The 19,764-nt window shown below is 39.3% G+C and overlaps 1 pseudogene; it reads right to left on the bottom strand.

Annotated features, from left to right (window-relative positions):
• Positions 1 to 8,126: 8,126 nt before the first annotated feature.
• Positions 8,127 to 10,869, bottom strand: LOC109377850 (toll-like receptor 11; annotated as a pseudogene).
• Positions 10,870 to 19,764: the final 8,895 nt, after the last annotated feature.

Below are 19,764 nucleotides of genomic sequence, written 5' to 3' on the forward strand. Positions count from 1 at the left end.
CCTCACTTATATGTGGGATCTAAAATCTTTACCTTTATATTTTAGGGAAGCATCAAACTCAGGATGAGCAGGACGTGCCTGAAATACATTGAAAATTACCAAAAGAATAGACCAAAGGCAATGATTTATATCGTTGCAGCATGTACAGAAGAGGCTCACCATGACCCATTTTGTAGAAAAGGATAATTACAGAAATCAGAATTATGCTGCTATTGGGCTTTTCAGCAACCATAGGTATGCTTAAGATAAATAAAAGATACACAAATGTGTTGTTTTATCCATTTCTCCTGTTCTACACTTACATTCACCCCCAACGTTGGTTGGGAAATCTTGGATCACAAATGAAAAATCAGGAAACACTGATACATTCTTTTCTATTAATGTGGTTAAGAATTAGCAGATGCTGTCTATCCAGATTAGGATATTTTTAATCTAGAACTAGCTCTAGGCAAGATATTAAGTGAGATGAAATTTGTATTTTTCTGTCCTCAGTCCCAGCTACCTACTCCGTGTTGTACTTGGTTCTCTCAAATCATTCAGAGAAAGTTACCTGGTAGTCATTCATGCTTGGTGTCAAGGATTTACATAGGCAATGCAGAAAAATCCTGAATTTCAAAAGGAAAAATTCTTAATACCAAGAAACTTCCCTCTATACAATATTTCAAGAGAAGCACACAGAAGAGAGATTTTGGGCCCAGAAACACTTGAATGTCCCCTTTCACACAACATATGTGACCACCCTCTTCACCTGCTGGTAGAGCCAGGAAATGAAAATATTTATGGAAAGATCCAATGCAGCATGAAGGGAAGATGACAAAATGAAACCCTTTAAATAATCAAGGGCTATTTGTGGATAGTTGGTCAACTGCTCTCTGGGTTTTCTAAGCAGGGAACCAGAGAGATCTGTGTACAAAATGCTAAGAAAGCGAGTAAAGTTTTCCTCATGAGAGTTGTTGCGGGAGTTTTTTCAAATAGACTATATCATGTTTTGCTATTGTTTCTGTTTATTTTTTTAACTAAAAGCATTCACAAAAGAAGAAACAACAATGATGGAAAGTAAATTTCTAGTTGGAGATTAAGTGCCATGTAAACTCCTTTTGAAGCTATCTGATGCGTTTCCTAATTGTTTCTGAAATACCAAGAAATAGACACCATTCATTGGAGATGGAACTCATCATGATATTTCCCATTGAGAAAGGCATAATCTTTCTGTTCTAAACATTTTTGGCTTTGTTTGAAATATTGCGTCTTAAATTGCATTTGGGGGAAATGAAGAAGATTCAGCAAAAAGCAGTTGAAATAATTCAAGAAATGGAAAACAGAATATAAGACTATCATAGAACAAGGTAGTCTTAAGACAACATTGCATGAATCCAGTGCCTTTTGTTATATAAAATTTATCCTATCTTATCCAAACCTTGTAACCACCTTCCAAAATACCAACAGTCCTAGAATTCCCTCATGCTATGGAAATTTCATTGTTCTGTGAATGCTTGTCAGTGTATAAAAAACAATAAAACCACAATGGTTTCTTAAATTTAAAAATGATAAAAGTTAGAGTATATACAGAAAAAAATACAGACAACAGAAGGTACAAAAATACTTTTCAGAGACAGAGAAAAGAGCGAGAGAAGTGAATGGAGCTTTGAATAAATATATCCAAGAAACTTACATCATTGCTTATCAAGAGCTATGTGGTTTTGAGGAAGGGATATGTTACCCTGATATTCACCCCACAAGCCCCTTCTTCATAGCTTCAGGTCCAGCAAAATAAGAAATTATCAGATGACCATCACAGTTGCCCCATCTGTGCCCTAACTGCTTCCTTATAAATCAAGCCCTAATTGAGGACTGGCTGTACAGACTGGAAAAATATCTTGTCCCCAGGGCTCTAGCTGTGTCAGAAGCTTTTGCAATCCTTTTTGTTCAGCCTAATGAACACTGGGATTCCCTGGGATGCTGTTGTTTGAGTTGTCTGAACCTCAGTTCTTGCTAGAAAGCTGACCTTAGGCCTTGCATGCTATGAAACAGTCAGATTTCATTGTGTAACACAATCCAACCCTTTTACCTAGCTTGGATTGATTAATTTGACACTATGTATGGTACCAATTTTCCATGTGTCAGTCTGTACCTGAGTAAAACGATTCTCACTGGTTTCTAGCTCAATCATGCTTCCTGGAGTAGGCTAGGCTGAATGATAAATACCAAGTTATCACTGGAAGCTGTAGAAGTGGAAACACTTTCTTCAAGGTGTTATAGAGCCTTAATACAACACCTGAGTCTCTTGTTGACATCTCAAGCAACTCACCTAATTGGTGCCTGTGAAGGATGTTATATAGAAAACACAGCTGTTGTCATTAGTAATTGACCATATTTAAGAATTTGTTGCTGTCAAAGTACAATTTTTAAAATGTTATTAAACATAATTCTCAAACAAATAAATGATGAACAATGTCAAATACTGTATTTAACTCTTTAATGAGGGACAGTAGGATGACAAAGCCAATTCAAAAGGGAATATAAAAATGTGACTATATATTCAGAATATAAAAAACAATACTGATGCCCGGGAAGAGCGCAATGATGGTGCCAACTTGGGCCAGTGAAGCAATGTCCTCCATAACTAAACTGAAGAACAAAACAACAGCAACTTGTCTGTTCCCCTTCCCCAATTCCCCAGCACTGTTCCCATCCCCAATTCCCCAATACAAATCTTTAAAAAAAAAAAAAAGAATTCTGAAATAAAATTTCTAAGCTATATGTGTAAACCAGTTAATTTCCTAAAGGGCAATACAACTTTAAACTCTGGGATTGTCTTTTCTACCATACTAAAAAATAAATAACACAATTCAGCAGTTTTTTATTATTGGGTTGTCAGAAAAGTCATGACATATTTTGTCCATGTTTTTCAAAGGTCATTTATTTATATAAAGAGCAAAGATCAATCAATGCTATATATTGCCCATTTTGGTCAATAATTTTTTGCCATCCTTCAGTGAGCCTCATAATTCCTTGTTCGTAGAAGGACCTGTCTTTATTTGCAAAAAACTGAACAAGGTGCTGATTTACAGCCTCATCTGAATTGAATGTTATACCACGCAAGGAGTTTTGAAGAGAGCAAAACAAGTGGAAGTCTGATGGTGCAAAGTCAGGCCAGTATAGTGGGTGTGGCAACACATCCCATCCAAGCTCCAATAATTTTTGACGGGTGATCAAACTTGTGTGTGGTCTCGCGTTGTCGCGATGGAACACAACTCCTTTACAATTAACAAGCTCTGGACATTTCTGGATAATGGATTTGTTCAAACTGTCCAATTGCTGACAGTACACATTCAAATTGATTGTTTGGTTCCTTGGTAGGAACTCAAAAAACACGATGTCTTTAAAATCCCACCACACTGAGAGCATAGCCTTCCTCTGATGAATGTCTGCTTTTGATGTAATTTGAGGTGAAACATCACATCGGGACCAAGACCGTTTGTGCACCACATTGTTGTGAAAAATCCACTTGTCATCACCAGTTATCAGTCACTTCAAAAAAGGATCGTTTTCCTCACATTTAATGAGCATATTGCAGATGTTTATATGCGCCATCAAATGAACTTCTTTGAGTTCATGCAGAACCCAAATATCGAGCTTGCTTATGTATCCCAGCTTCTTCAGGTTGTCATGAATACTTGAATGATGAATGTTCAATGTTTCTGCAATCTCTAGTGTTGTGTAATGTGGGTTTGACTTGATAAGTGCCTTTATTTTGTCATCATCAATTTCGGTGGGCCTCCCTAACCGAGTAGCGTTGTTGAGATCCAAATCACCAGCACAGAATTTCGTGAACCATCGTTGGCACTGACGTTCTTGTAGAGCATTGTCCCTATAAACTTTATGCAGCTTTACACAAGTTTGACACACGTTCTTCCCTTTATGGAAGTAAAAGAGTAAAATATGGCAAAAACGCACAGTTTGGTTTTCCATCTTCAACTTGTTGCAAAATCTCCAAAACTCAACCAAATCGCTCAATTTTTTTAGAATGAAGCTAGAACTGTCAGCTGTCAAATGACATAGCAGTAACATAGATGTGAATGACTCTAGTACTTCCAAAAATGAATTAGTGCCATCTGTTGCAAACATGCGTCATGACTTTTCTGACAACCCAATACATCTCATTATATAATTGTATAATGTCTGTGAGCCCATAAATAGTAAATACTAAGTTAAACAAAATTACATCCCCCTAGAGTTAGATAACTCTACAATGGGCTTTTTAAACAACATTTTAACATGACATTAAAAGGTCACATTTATACTTGGATTTCACTTAGGATAAAGACAGGAAGTACAGCGTATCGGCAGATTAATATTAGTCATTTCTCTTTCGCAGAAAGAGTTCTCATGACAGTCCAATTGTTAGACTTTTGCCTTCTCCTGCAAAGTGACAGCTCAGGGGAAAAATGAGACATACATAGGTGGGTGTAGGATCTACCTTGGCTTAGAAAATTCAGGCCCCATAGGAGTCAATAACTCCTGTCACAATTCTATCAGCTTAGCTTTCAGGATCCCTGTGAGAGACATGCATAGCCACTGGAGTCATTGCTCTCAGCAAAGCCCAAATTTAAAAAAATCTTGATCTCTCACCAAGAATTCATAAGTCATTTATCATCTTACTCTAGACAAAACATTTACCAATCAATTCATTTTTACCTAAGAAATATTTCCTAGAATAGTTGACATACCACCATTATCAGGTTTTCAAGGAACAGATCTAGAAAATAACCAAAGATAAAAAAGAAAGCCTCTTCAATAAATAGTGCTGAGAGAATTGGAAAGCCACATGCAAAAGAATGAAACTAGACTGCTATCTGTCACCATGTACCAAAATTAACTCAAAATGGATCAAAGACGTAAACATAAGACCTGAACAATAAACTACATAGAAGAAAACATAAGTACTAAACTTATGGACATTGGGTTCAAAAAGGATTTTATGAATTTGATGTCAAAAAAAGGAAAGTAAAAGCTAAAATAAATGAATGAGGCTATATCAAACTAAAAAGCTTTTGTACAGCAAAAGAAACCATCAACAAAATAAAGAGGAAACCAACCGAATGGGAGATTTTTGTAAACAATGCCTCTAATACGGAGCTAATGTCCAAAATACATAAGGAATTCATACAACTCAACAACAACAACAACAAAACAATCCAATTTAAAAATGGGCAGAGGACCTGAATAGACATTTCTTCAGAGAGAACATACAGATGACCAACAGACATATGAAAATATTCTCAACATCACTAATCATCAGAGTAATGCAAATTGAAACCACGATGAAGTATCACCTCACACCGGTTAGAATGGCTATCATCAAGACAAATAGTAAGTGTTGGAGAGGCTGTGGAGGAAAAGGAACCCTCATACACTGTTGGCGGGATTGCAGATTGGTGCAGCTGCTACGGAAGGCAGTGTGGCAGTTCCTCAAAAAAATGAAGAATAGAATTACCATATGACCCAGGAATCCTTCTCCTGCGTATCTACCCAAAAAACTTGAAAACATTTCTCTGTAAAGATACATGTGCTCTGATGTTCATTGTACCTTTATTTACGGTGACCAAGACATAGAAACAACCAATGTGTCCTTCAATAAATGACTGGATAAAGAAGATGTGGTATATATACACAATGGAATACTACTCTGTCGTAAGAAAAGATGAAATAGTGCCATTTCCGACTAAATGAATGGATTAGTATGTTAAGTGAAATAAGTCAGACAGAAAAAGTCAAGAACCATATGGTTTCACTGATATGTGGAATATAAAACTGAAAACAACAAAGGAATAAGACAAACAAATAACCAAAAATTCATAGACACAGGCAATAGTTTAGTGGTTACCAGAGGGTAAGGAGGCAAGGGAGGTGGTAAATGAAGGTAAACGTTAGGGTCAAATATCTGGTGATGGAAGGAGAACTGACTCTGGGTAGTGAATACACAATGTGATATGTAGGTGATGTATTACAGAATTGTACACTTGAAACCTATGTAATTTTACTAACCACTGTCACCCCAATAAATTTTAATTAAAAAAGAAGAGGAACAAGTCAGTGATATAATAGAGGGGTCAGAAAATGTTTTGTTTTTTTTTCCTAAAGGACCTAATAATAAATAGGCTTTACAGTATGTAAGGTTTCTGTCACAATTACTTAACTCTGTATCATGAAAACAGACATATAGAATGTGTATATAAATGGGTATGGTTGTTTTCCAATAAAACCTCATTAACAACAACAAAAAAAGACACATCATAATTAAAATGCCAATGTTTAAAGACAAAGAGAGAGTGTTAAAAGCAGCACGAGAAAAGCAGTTAGTTACCTACAAGGGAGCTCCCATACGACTGTCAGTGGATATCTCAGCAGAAACTTTGCAGGCCAGAAGGGACTGGCACAAAATATTCAAAGTGATGAAAAGCAAGGACCTACAACCAAGATTACTTTACCCAGCAAGGCTGTCATTTAGAATTGAAGAACAGATAAAGAGCTTCCCAGACAAGAAAAAGTGAAGGGAGTTCATCACCACTAAACTAGTATTACAAGAAATGTTAGAGAAATTTCTTTAATAATAATGTTATTATAGATATTATTATATTTATACTATTATAAATATATCAATATATAATAATTATACAATTATTATAATAATTGCTATTATTCATCAAAAATATGAATAATAAAATGGCAATAACTACGTATCTATGAGTAATTACTTTCAATGTAAATGGATTAAATGTTCCAATCAAAAGACCTAGGGTGGTTGAATGGGTAAGAAAATAAGACCCTTACATACATGTATGCTGTATACAAGAGACTCACTTCAGATCAGAAGACACCCAGAAACTGAAAGTAAAGGGATGGAAAAGGTATTTCATGAAAATGGAAACAAAAAAACCTGGGTTTGAAGTACTTATACCAGACGAATAGACTTTAAAACAAAGGCTATAACAAGAGACAAAGAAGGACCCAATAATCCCACTTCTGGGTATTTAGCACTTTTTATATTTCAACACTGACAAAAATGAATTGTATTTTCCAAGGGTCATTGGTTGACAGCAAACAAAAGGGGCAAAGGAATTCTGGATTATAGCTTGCTCAGCAAAGTCCCAGAGTTATGCCATGAGGCTACAAACGACTCCATTAATTGAAGAAATTGGTATTTTTCTTGAAAAAAAAATGTGTGTGAAATTCTTTCACTCTTTAAGCCAAAATTTGAGTGGCCCCTTAGGTTGACCAAAGGTGATTCTGCAAGGATTGTGTAAGGGTGTTCATTTCTGGGTTTAACAAGTCAAAGGAGATGACCACCAGGTGGCAGTAGCACACACAAGTTTTATTTGGTGCCATTGCTTTGACAGATTTGCATGCAGGGGGAGGCATGCTTGGCTATTTTAAATGTGTAGCAAGGTAAGCTGTCATTGGTTAGAGATAACTGGAAGATAGTAGAACGGAGAACATAGAGTACTGGATTGTGACTCAGAGGAACTAAGGCCAGATCCAAACTTTATAACAGCTGTGCCAGGGCAGTAAGTCACTTAATCTTTGTATGCTTAGATTCCCCACCTGTAATATAGGATTCAAACTATTGTTCTCCCCCATGTAATACTGATATTGTGAGAGCCTCATGAGTTAGAAAACTCTTTGAATTTTCGGACCTTTGGTGAATTGCAAACATGGTTTCAATCTAGCTTCAGCATGCTGACAAATATCTCATTGATTCTTGTCCCATTCTGCTAGAATAAAGTATGTTTTAAACCCAACAAGTAAATACATTGCTTTCATCGGGCAGAATAAACTTATTATGAAAAATACAGATGTGAATCTAGAAAATATTTTTGTGTATTCTTTTTTAGGGGATGCCTTGTGTTGAGAGTTCTAGTAGGTATCAGAACTGTTTTTTCAATGACTATCTTGTTTCTAAGTGCTTTCTAATATGTTATCCCATTGGGCTTCAGTTTCTTCATGTATCATTTTTAGTGTGGAAAGTAGGCTTGAAGTGAGCATTGCCTATAGACTGCCCTCCAGTGACGTGATAGCATCTAGGCCCCTGCTGGGAGTTGTTCCTGCATGACCGAATCTTTCTTTCACAGCCCTGAATCCTCTTTGTCTTGACCAGCTTTCCTTAGCTTTTTCCAGAGTTGCTCATAGAAGGCATCCCACTCAGCCCTCCTTGAGGACAAATCAGTATAGGGCTCCTTCAAGGTGGTGGTAGCTGAGCAGCTGCCACTGATCAGTAGGTTCCAGAAACAACAGCAGAAGGTGAGCAGTCCCAGGCTTGGCCACCAAGTGGTAGGGGCAAGCCTTAATTCCAGATTGCACCAGGGACTTCCCAAGACCTGGTATGTGAGTACACAGGGTGTGGCCCTGCTGCACTTCATGCTGGTAGCCATAGCATCCATCCTATCCTGCTCAACCCCAAAGACCCTCTCAGGCAGGCATAGCCTCAAACTTTCATCATCTACTAGAAGAGGCTTCACCAAGGCGGGAACCAGTTCTTCCAGCACCCAGGTTTGGTCCTGCCCATAATAGGATAAAAGACATCATAGTGGAATCGGCTTCTGGGGTGCTGCCCACCCTATTTCCACCACCAGACAGAAAATTGGGTCTGGAGGTGTTGAAGCCAGGGCCATGTAGGACAGATAAGCAGTGCAAGGAAGGTCAGCAGAACACCAGAGCAAAGCTTGTTAGAAAGCCCTGAAACTCAGGACCATGTGGGCAGTGACCAGGAAGGAAGGACAGCAATGGCGTCTTGGATAATAAGAGGCATTGGCCTTGCAGATGGATTTCTCCAGCCCATATGCAACGGTGCTTGGGGCCTGTGTTGCCTAAGGCCCCACCCAAGAGCTTCACACTGGCAGATGAAGGTGATACCTGGGAAATAAACATATGGAGGCATCCGGGAGATTAGTTCCAGGAGGCTGCTGTCCAGCCCCAGGGCCCATTTGGAGTTGAGCAGCAGCAGCTGAAGGAGGCCACGCCTCTGAAGCTGGAGACGGAGAGGTTCCTGAGGTTCAGGTTGCCCAATATCAGTACCTGTAACCGAGGCAGCTTCTTCAGTAACATCTTCAGCTTCACTGATCTTGGCTCATAGAGGAAATCCAAATCCCCCAGCTCTAGCACTCACAGCCTGGGCAAATAGATGCAGATTTTCTGTACCCTCATGATCAGACCAGAAAAGTTCAAGTGCTCCAGGAGAGGAAGCTACGGGAAGACTCTCCAGCATTGATGGCTACAGAAGATGTAGGGGCTGCTGCCTCACAGGGTAAGGTGTTGCAGGGAAGGAAATAGACTGTGGTGTTGTTCAGATACAGCAATACATAGGTAGTTTGTAAGGTAAGGTTCTCCAAGAACAAGAAGTGTTCTGCAATGGGGACCCTAAACACTGTGGAAGTGGCTGCCCATATCTCCAAGCTAAGCCTGCTGGAGGCCAGGGAGGACAGATCTCCCATGTCTTAGAGGAACCCAGCAGCAGATGGCTCAGCTTCTGGGGATCCTGGAGTTGCCTGCCTGTGATGCACTCTAAATGGGTGCCCAGGAAATTCAGTAAGGGGAGCGCAGGAAGAGAAGAGAGCCAGCTTGGCTTTAGCATCTTAATTTGGTTCCAACACAGTCTAGGGTCTTCAGTCATCTCAGTCCCTCCAGGCTCTCACTGGATAAGTTGGAGATGTTGTTACCATTCCGCCAGAGCTCCTGGAGCTGAGAAAGAGAAGAGAAGGCCTTGCAGGGCAGAATGCATTGCTCATTGTGGGACAGATCTGGCACTTTCAGATTTGAGCTGACCAGTCTTCCCGGGACACTAAAGTTGGGCCCAGGTTATTCACTGACAGATTGAACCACTGAAGCTTGTTCACTCAGGGCACTCAAGAAACTAGAGGGAACTAACTGCTGGTCATTGGCATGAAGGCTGAGGAGTCCCAAGGAGCTGCAGCTTAGGAGATCCCCATCCTGTATGTTCTGGATTTGGTTAATCCCAAAGTCAAGTGAACAAGTTCAAAGTAGCCAGTCAGATTCCCAGGCAGTTTTTCTGAGCCTGTTCCCACAAGGAAGAGGCAGTCCAAGTGGATCAGTCCTGAGTCTAGGAGGTCTAATGCACTAGTGGGGTGCCATCCCGTCTCAGGGAATAGAGCTGGAGGCCATGCAGAGCTCGGCCTGCTCAGCTGCAGGTTGGCAGACAGATCTAGCACCTCCAGGAAACGGGTCCACGGGCTGGGGCTGGTTGTAAGAGAGGAACCAGGGACAAGGTTTGGGAAGAGCCCTTGCAGTTCCTGCAGCTCTGTCAGACAGCTGCGCCTCAGGGTTAGATGACTAAGGCTGATGGGCAACTGGATGTTCTGGTGATAATTCAGGCCACGGAAGGAAAGGATGTTGAGGAATCTGAGGGGCTCCAAGGCATCTGTAGTGAGGAACAGACTCAGGCAACAGGGAGCAGGATGCTTAAAGGAAAGGTGCTGCAGCTGGTCCAATCTTTGAAATGGTCCAGATATAATCCTGAAGGTGCCCAGCTGTAGTCTCAGAAGCTACAGTGTGGGGAAATGTCCAGAGGCATCAGCTAGTAGTATGGGAACTGTGCCCTGGAGGCATAGTGCCTCTATATCCTGGCATGGCTCTTAGGGTCTGAGGCAGGCCTTTAACATGGGAGCATGATGCAAAAAGGTACAGTCCTGGGGCCCAGGAACAGAATGGGATGTAGGAGGAGATGGTTGGCAATAGGGAGCTGTCTGCTATGGTGCAACTGGGAGCAGTCCATGCCCAACTCATCAAGCCGACGCTCATCATGGTCAGCAGTAAGAGAGAGAGGCGAGTGAAGGAGAACAGAGGTCTTTCCATCCTTGGTGCTTCTTCTAGGGAAAGAGGGGGAAGAAGAGGAGTATCAAATCCTACAAAAGCCAACAATCCCAGGCCTGGGCCCTCCGATACACACAATACAAATGTTCTGGGACATGCTGAAGAAACTTTTCTGTGATTGCAATATAATGGAGGCATTTTGTGAAGTTGTGTGCACTCGGATGTGCCTCCGTACAGATAGAAAACCAGTGGTGACAGAAACAGAGAAAGACCAGCAAGAAGAGCCTGCAACTTGCAAGAGATCTCAGCAGAGAAACTGGTGACACTTTCCAAGTCTTTTGCTGTGGATGATTAGCTCAGGTTTCTAAGTTCTTTCGAAGGGAGACTTAGCTATGAATGGGCTACTTCCTAGACCAGGCAGCAATTTACTTATTACAAAGTAAATTAGAGGAGGAACAAATGGTATTGATGCAAAAATAATAAGACCTGAACATATGCTTTTATTTGATCCTTAGCCATGTGATATACATGGGCTCAATATCCTTATTTTACTTATGAGGCAATTGAATGTCAAAGAAGTTAAATGACTTGCCTGAGGTTACAGAAGTAAAAGTGGCAGAGTTGTGACTAGAGTCCAGGTATTCTACCTCAAGTTAGGTGGTCTTTCCAGTACAGAAGTCCTCATGCAAGACTAAAGAAACACTTTTTTTAATGATTTTTTTTAACTTTAATATAGTCTTTAATTTTTCAATTATAGTTTGCATACAGTATTATATTAGTTTCTACAATATTATATTAGTTTCATATGTACAACATAGTGATTAGACATTTATTTAACTTATGAGGTGATCACCCCAATAAGTCTAGTACCCATCTGACACCATACAGTCATTACAATATTATTGACTATATTCCCTATGTTGTACTTTACATTCCCATGACTATTTTGTAACTACCAATTTGTACCTATTAATCTCTTCCCTTTTTTCACCCATCCCCTCAACCTTCCTCCCATCTGGCAACATTCAAAATGTTCTCTGTATCTGTAATTTATTTGTTTTCTTTGTTCGTTCATCTTGCTCTTTAGATTCCACATGTAAGGAAAATCAAATGGCATTTGTCTTTTTCTGTCTGATTTATTTCACTCAGCACAACACCCTCTAGGTCCATCCATGTTGTTGCAGATGGCAAGATGTCATTCTTTTTTATGGTTGGGTAAGAGTCCATTGTATACGAGGTCTGACAATTAAGTTCATGAACTCATTCTGGAAAAAGTGCTACATACCTCATGCGTTGTAGTTCCCATTACAGTTTTTTGTTTTTTGCCTTTTTTTTTATGTTATCAACGTTACCTGGATAGTTTGCTTATTTTCTTGACACATCTTCAATGTATATCATGGAATTTCAGGATTGAAAGAAATTTGCTTCTGATGCGTAAATCCCCCTGTACCACTGTCACAGCCTGTATCTGATAAAAATCCATGACATAAAGTAATCTTCTGGAGCAGCTTGTTCCATCACCGGATAGGTTCCTTTGTTAGGAAGTTATTCTCTATATTGAATTACAATGTGTTTCCTTGTAACTTTTTACTATTATATTTAATTCTGTACTTTGGGGATTAAATAGGACAAACTGAATTGCTCTGTTAAATGATCACCCTTCCTTTGTTCCAATAGAGTCTTTTGTTCACCAATTTAAATATCCCCACTCCTTTTACTGTTACTCATTTTCCATCCTTCTCAACCCCTCCAAGTTGCTTTCCCCCAAATCACTGCACTTTGGCCATGTACTTCTTAAATTGTGAGACCCAGAACTTATGAAGGGCTCTACATCTGATCTTTGTAGAATCAAACAGGATTAGATCATTCCCTCCATTTATACATCCTGAAGTCACATTATCAGTTGTGGCAATCATAATGTTGTTGTAAATGTTTAATTTACTTTTCTCTGGCTGAAGTGAGGTTAAAAGGACAAATTCACAGAACAAGTGAGGCAACAGTTTATAGTCAAGTACTAATGGAACAGTTCTTATAATCCCCAAATCCCAACAGTACCACAGCATTCTTGGGGCTGGTATATGTGTAGAATCATGCAAAGAATAGAATAGACGGAGAAAGCCCTTGCAATAGCTGAACTCTATCTTCATATTCTTGTACTTCGAAGAATGCTTTGCCTTTACATTTTCATTCCTGAATCCAGTATTATCTCTTTTAGTGGGGAAACATAGCTGCATTACTATAAATGTATACAGATGCTTCTGGTTACAGTTAAGATTCTGATCCAAGGCTTAAGACCAACGTATTCTTCAGCTTCGACTCAGGCCTTATCATCTTTCCCATATTCCCTGGAGGGTGGACCAATTAGGAACGCAGTTAAAGAAATATTTTCTGCGATCTAGCCAAAAGTTTCTCATTGTTATCCCTAGATGAGGGCACTGGGAAAAGCTGAGTAGTCCAGAAGGGTCAGAAACAAACCTTAGCACATTTATTAAAAAGTGTTCGGGTGCCTGGAGCTCAGTGTTAACCCCTACCAGCCCTCCACGACGGGCTAAGGGCAGGACAGCCACAGCTGAGAATTTTTTGTAATATCTTTTTCGCTTTCCTCTACAAGTATTACATTTTCTCCATATAAAATGTACATTAAGGTGGAAAAGGTGAAAGGGATTAAGTACAAATTTCCTGTTATAAAAATTGTCATGAGGATGTAAAATGCAACATAGGGAATATAATAGTCAATAATATTGTAATAACTGTGTACGGTGTCAGATGGGTACTAGACTTATCAGGTTGATCACTTTGTAAGGTATATAAATGTCTAACCACTATGTTGTATATCTGAAACTTACATAATAGTGCATGTCAACTGTAATTGAAAAATAATTTTTAAAAATAAATAAATAAAAATAAAGTTAGTCTACAATTGAAAAAAAAAATGTAGATTAGAATAGCTTCCTCAGAATGGAAGTTGGTTAGATTCTCAACTATATAGCACAGCCTCCAGAATCAGTACTGGTCTAACTAAATGTTAAGTTATATGTATTTTATGTATAAATATATAAGTGAATATATTTAATAAAAATAATAATGCTTTAATTAATTTGAGGTGTTAACTGAACCACAATGACAGCTTTAGTCTATACTTTATTACTTATTCAAGTCACATATTCCAGATTTCCTGACCCTGAATATGGGGCTGAGAAAAATATCAGGCAATAAGAGAACATTTTTCTATTCAGGCACATTGGCTAACCACAAAGGAAAAAAACGGCAGTTACGGACTGTAAGCACGTTTTCTTTAAGAGGGAGAAATCTGAAATAGCTCACTTATTTAAAAATAAGAGGAAATGATTATAAAGCCAATCATTTAAAGATATGGACAATTAGATACAGAAACAAACTTAAAGAGAAGACAGCAAACACACACACACACACACACACACACACACACACACACACACACACACACCCTTTTAGAGCATGATTATAACTTGCAACAATGAGAAAGCACAGAGCACAAAGCAGAACACATAAGGGGGTTGGTTATAAGGAAAGATGAAGTGATTTGGAGAGAGAGGTAGCTTCAATGGATTTGTCTTACTTGGAAAGAGGGTGTATCCCCATAACAAAGTTCGTGCTGTTTTTAGCACACTGGAGAGTCCAGTCTTTGCATTCTGTTTTAACCTTTTTTCCTGATTACAAGCAGTTGTTTTCCTAATTGGTTACTCTTAGGGCATGTGCACTGATTGAGACAACAACATTCAATGAGCACCTATACTATACCAGACACTGTCCTAGACTCTGGGAATATGCCAATGAACAAAATAATGTCCTCCTCTTATTTTCAGGAGGTGAGACAGAAAATACATCCTAAGTATATAACACAGTGTCATATAGTGATATGTGCTTTGAAGCAAGCTAAAGCAGGTTGGGACACAGAGTGGCCAAGATGGGCTAAATTAGAGAAGGCCTCTTTCGAGGTCTCTGATTTTTACCAGAAATCGGAATGGAGTAAATTAAGGCCTGTGAATAGTAGTGAGGGGAGAGAGGGACCTTGATACAGGCCACACTTGACGTCTCAGCTGGCTGGAGTGGGGTAGTGGAAGGGAGAGCGGTAGGAAATGAGGTGATAGGGGAAGACCTCATTGGCCTTATAGGCTGTGGTCAGGAATCTGGGATTTATTTGAAGTGTGTTTAAAAGACTGAGAGCAAATAGTTGACATGATCAGATTTTTTAAACTATCGGTCTAGCTACTATGTGGGTAATAATCTGTAAGCATATAAAAGCGGAAATGGTTTTTCCAACATTCCCAATGCTACATGGAAAGAGACACCATCTGAAACTATGCATGTGATATTATTAAAAATTACATTTGTTTGGTGGCCATACATTCTTATAATGTTTTCTTCTATTTACACAGAGCTTGAACTGTACAATTGTTTAAACCTCTGTATATCCTTCTATAGATTTGGCTCAAGTTAATGTTTCTGAACTAGGTTGAATGCCTCTGAATGGCAAGAGAGCATATACTTTGTTTCATGTAGTACTGAGGACACTAAACAAGCAGGTGTGTAATGGACCAGGATGGGCATGGTGATCACGATGGTAGGGCTGTAATAAGCATGCACACACCTAACTAGAAGTCAGCCTAACTTCCAATCCAATGGTCTCCCTCAATAGTGCTCTATAACTGCTTCATAGAGAAAGTCATGAAAAAAAGCTAGAATTATTGATATTTGAAATGTTTACTCTAACCTAATTGGAAGGGCCCTATTTATCCTTGAGCTCTTTATTCAGTTAAAATAAAATTGGTCTTCCATTCCACTATTTTCTTGTTCACCGAACATTGCTTTCCTATTTCTTCAAACAACCTGGAAAGTCATTGAACAGTTTCATTTCAGAACTTATAGCCACCAGCTTCTCTGTACCATCCCACAGCACGGGGTAGTTTTGTAATTTAAAAGTATCTTTCCTACCTGCCTGTTCTGTCATAAGATGTGCATTTTTAGAAGAGAAATTCGGAGAGCTTAGTCTTCATGTCTGTAAATAATCACCCTCCCCCAAAGACAGAGCTACATATAAGCTTCTTCATAATGGGAAAGAAGTTAATTAGTTATGCAAAAGAGTGACCCACTGCTGCAAAAGAGACAACCAATACCCAGACTATTATTAATTTCCCTTGAGGACCAAATCTTTGAATCACATTGACTTCCCCAGGGGAAAAACATTGATAGAATTGCCTGGTGATAAAACAGAGTGGGGAGAGGGAAGGTTTTGAGGTAATGTGCCGTTCAGTATAAAATAATCCCTATTTGAGATTGGTGATCTTGACATAAGAGTTGTGAGGAGTGACTCAGACGAGGGTATGAAAATGCATCCTGAGTGGACAGACATACCTTCACCTACAATACCATGAATGAAAATTCATTGAAGAAATAAATCTAAACTCCCTGATATGATCATTCTTATCAGTGCTAACAGGAGGATAAATTGTTTCCTGTTATCAATTATAACAAGTGTTTACTTGTGAATGTCCACCTGTGCCCTCAAACTTTGGAATGTTGGGGATGAATGTGTTTAATCTTTGTTCTTTCTGAGTTGCCTGGATACAAGACAAATTTATATTTTATTGGATCGATTTCTTAAGAAATCGTGGGAAAACAGGTACAAATATAAAAGAAAAAAAATGTAGGAAGTTATTTGGAGTTGTCTGTAAAAGAAATTTACCTGAGAGGGAGATAATCATTTAAGGATCTATGACAAATCGACAAGATAAGCCTAGTAGATCTCTCTGAAGAAGACTGGCTTTATCTTTGATGTGCTGATACAATCTGATCTCCAGGTTATCATGGAGGCCTTAAACTTTCAAGGTTCTTTTTGTTTAGAGTTGTATTTATTCAGAGCTGTATTTCATTATCTCTTGTTCAGAAACAAGGGAAAATCATATTCTCTAGAGTAACAGCAGAATGATGTTTGGCCTCCAATTATTTTTTGAAAAATAGTGACATTCTAAAAATGTATAAGCAAAGATAAATGCTGGAGAACAATGCAGGCAGAAATATAAAACAAACAAACAAACAGGGATGCATGGTCAGTTGCATGAAATGTGGTGTACCTATGATGAGGTAAAACAATTTAATTGCTTATTGCTTAGAAGAAGCACGATTACTCTGAGATTAGAGGAAAATTTCTCTTTTAACTCCTCCCCCTGACCAGAGGGCTCATCTGCAACATGGTGAACAGTACGGAGCCCGTAAATGATTCTACCAGTATGCTGGTAGAATGCTGCTGTCCTGATGTGCCTTTGTTCTAAGTGGGAGACTGGGGTACCAGGCAGAACAGCATATAAAGATGAGTGAAGGAGAATCTAGGCAGAAATAAAGTCTCAGGGAGTTGGCAAGCGTAGGCACAAAGCATGCTGTGATTTGAGGGCTATCTCCTGGGGCTTGGATCATGGGTTCCCTCCGCAGTGGAGAAGGCTGGGCCAGTAGAGGAGCAGGAATTGTAATATAGGGTTCATGAGACCTAGGAATATCAGAGGGCTGAGACCAGTGATTTTCAGGCTGCCTCAACTGAGACTGGCTCAAGATTTGAATTGGCTTAAGCCTGCAAAAGGACCTTATCTGTAGGTTTCATTGCAGACAATTAAGGAAGTGGAGGCAGAGAAAACTAATTGAGAAGAAAAAAGGAGAAAAAAAACGAGAGGAAGTACTTCAATCTTATGACCTTTGATTGTAAAAAGAATGCTCAGATGCTATCAATAAATTATACCCATTATTAATTTCTTACTTTTTGTTGGGTTTATTTATTTATTTATTTAGTATTAAAATATATTGGGGTGACAATGGTCAACAAAACTACATAGGTTTCAAGTGTAGAATTCTGTAATACATCATCTATATATTTCATTATGTGTTCACCCAGAGTCAGTTCTCCTTCCATCACCATATATTTAACCCCATTTACCCTCTTCTGCCATCTCCCCTTTCCCCCTCACCCTCTGGTAATGACTAAACTGGTGTCTGTGTCTATGAGTTTTTGTTTCGTTGACTTGTTCCTTTGTTGCCTTCAGTTTTATATCCCACATATCAATGAAGTCATATGGTTCTCGACTTTTTCTGTCTGACTTATTTCACGTAGCATAATAAACTCAAGAGCCATTATTTATTTAATTATAAATATTTATTGAGCATTTTCTGCATTGTTGTTACTGACACCATAGCTGTAAACATGAAGGACACAGCCCCTCCTCACGCGTGGAACTTAGAATATAATGAGGAAGACATACACTGAATAAGAAATTATGAGTGTGATTAATGTTACAAAGTTGTAATAGGGAGTGCTATAATAATATAGAATGGAAGGAACTTTCCTGGACCTAGGTTCTGGGAAGTCTTTTCTGGTAAAATGATGTTGAAACACATTTGAAGAATGAATTCATGATAATAGGCAAAGCATGAAGGTCAATTATTTCATGCAGAATGATTACTCAGCGCAAAACCTCAGAGATGAGAGAATTTGAAGTTTTCAGGCAAGTAAAAGAAAACAAAATTGGCTCTGGAATTGCAAGGGGAGAGCATGTTGTTCTCTGTGAGGCTGGAGAACGGGATGGGAGCCAGGTCTTGGCTGGCATAATAAGCCTTGAAAAGCAGTTAGTATTTTAAGGGCAGTGGCAAGTATTGAAGAGTCTTAAGCAAAATAATCACATGCTTAGATTTACATATTTAAAAAATCTCTTGTTACGGAAGTATAGATAACAGGAATTCAGGCAAACAAGATTTGAAGTTGGAAGAATACCTAACCAAATATTCTGTTTGCAAAATGATGTGTGAAGCCTTAAACAAGAATGGTGATACTGTAGAATAAAATAAAGGGACATATTTAAGAGGTGTTTGGAATGTGAAATTAATAAGACTTGCTGATTAATTGAATTTTGGAGATCAGGGCAAAGGATGAGTCCATTATTACTCCAAGAGTTTGGGTTGAACAACTGAATAAATATTGGTGCCATTTATTGTGACTGGGGACTCTGAAAGAGCAGGTTTGAGAAGATCAGTTACATTGTCATCAGGAGTGCTTTAATTTATTGACATAGAGACAAAGGTTGATATGTCATCATTAATTTTTAGGTATTGGTGTATGGTCAGATCCAAGAAATCATGACTTTCTTCTTCTGTTTACAGGAATAAATTAGAAATTAAGATATTGTAAAGCTGTCAATATAATTTTATTCAGTCTTATGTAGTAGGTGTCCTTTGGGGCCCGATGGCAGAGTTTCCCTGCTCACCTGTGCTGGGTGCTCCTTGTGTGTGCTCTTCTGTTATAGTTGAACCTTGATTGCCGTTGGCCCATCAGTCGCTAGGATTGATCCTCAGGCTGACTGGCTGTGGGGTTAGGCCACGTCAACAGCTTAGGGGCTGCCGTGTGGGAGGCTTACCCCACTGGGTGGGATTTGCCTCAGTGGGCTCTGGTGCCTGTTGAGATGACCCTTTGTGTGGGCCACTTGTGGGGCTAATTGTGCTGTGTTCTGCTGTGGTCTGAAGCCAAACTCCAAATATGTTGGTTCTGGGGCCTCTGGGGAGGGGCTGCGGTGCAGGCCCAGGTCAGCCACTGCCTGTGAGTGGCCAGGGGATACATGATAGGAGCTACAAAGTGATTTGAGGTTGTTCACTACCTGTGCTAAACCTGGAGGTGCGCGAGGGAGGCCACACTGCTATCCAAGGATGGCTGTCTTCAGTACCAGGACTGGGGCAACTCCGCAAAAAGCCAGTACACCTGGAGGCCTGCTGCCAACTGCCAGCTCCCTTAAGGTTCAGCCACTGATAAAGCCTTGTGTGGGAAAAAAAAAAAAAAAGCCTCATGTGGTACACAAGTTGGGTGAGGCAGGATCTCAGGGAGTTGCTAGAATGGGAAGAGTTGTGGCCACCAGGTTAACGCAG

The sequence above is a fragment of the Hipposideros armiger genome, unplaced genomic scaffold (genome assembly GCF_001890085.2).
Source record: "Hipposideros armiger isolate ML-2016 unplaced genomic scaffold, ASM189008v1 scaffold_1585, whole genome shotgun sequence".
Taxonomy (NCBI): Eukaryota; Metazoa; Chordata; class Mammalia; order Chiroptera; family Hipposideridae; genus Hipposideros; species Hipposideros armiger.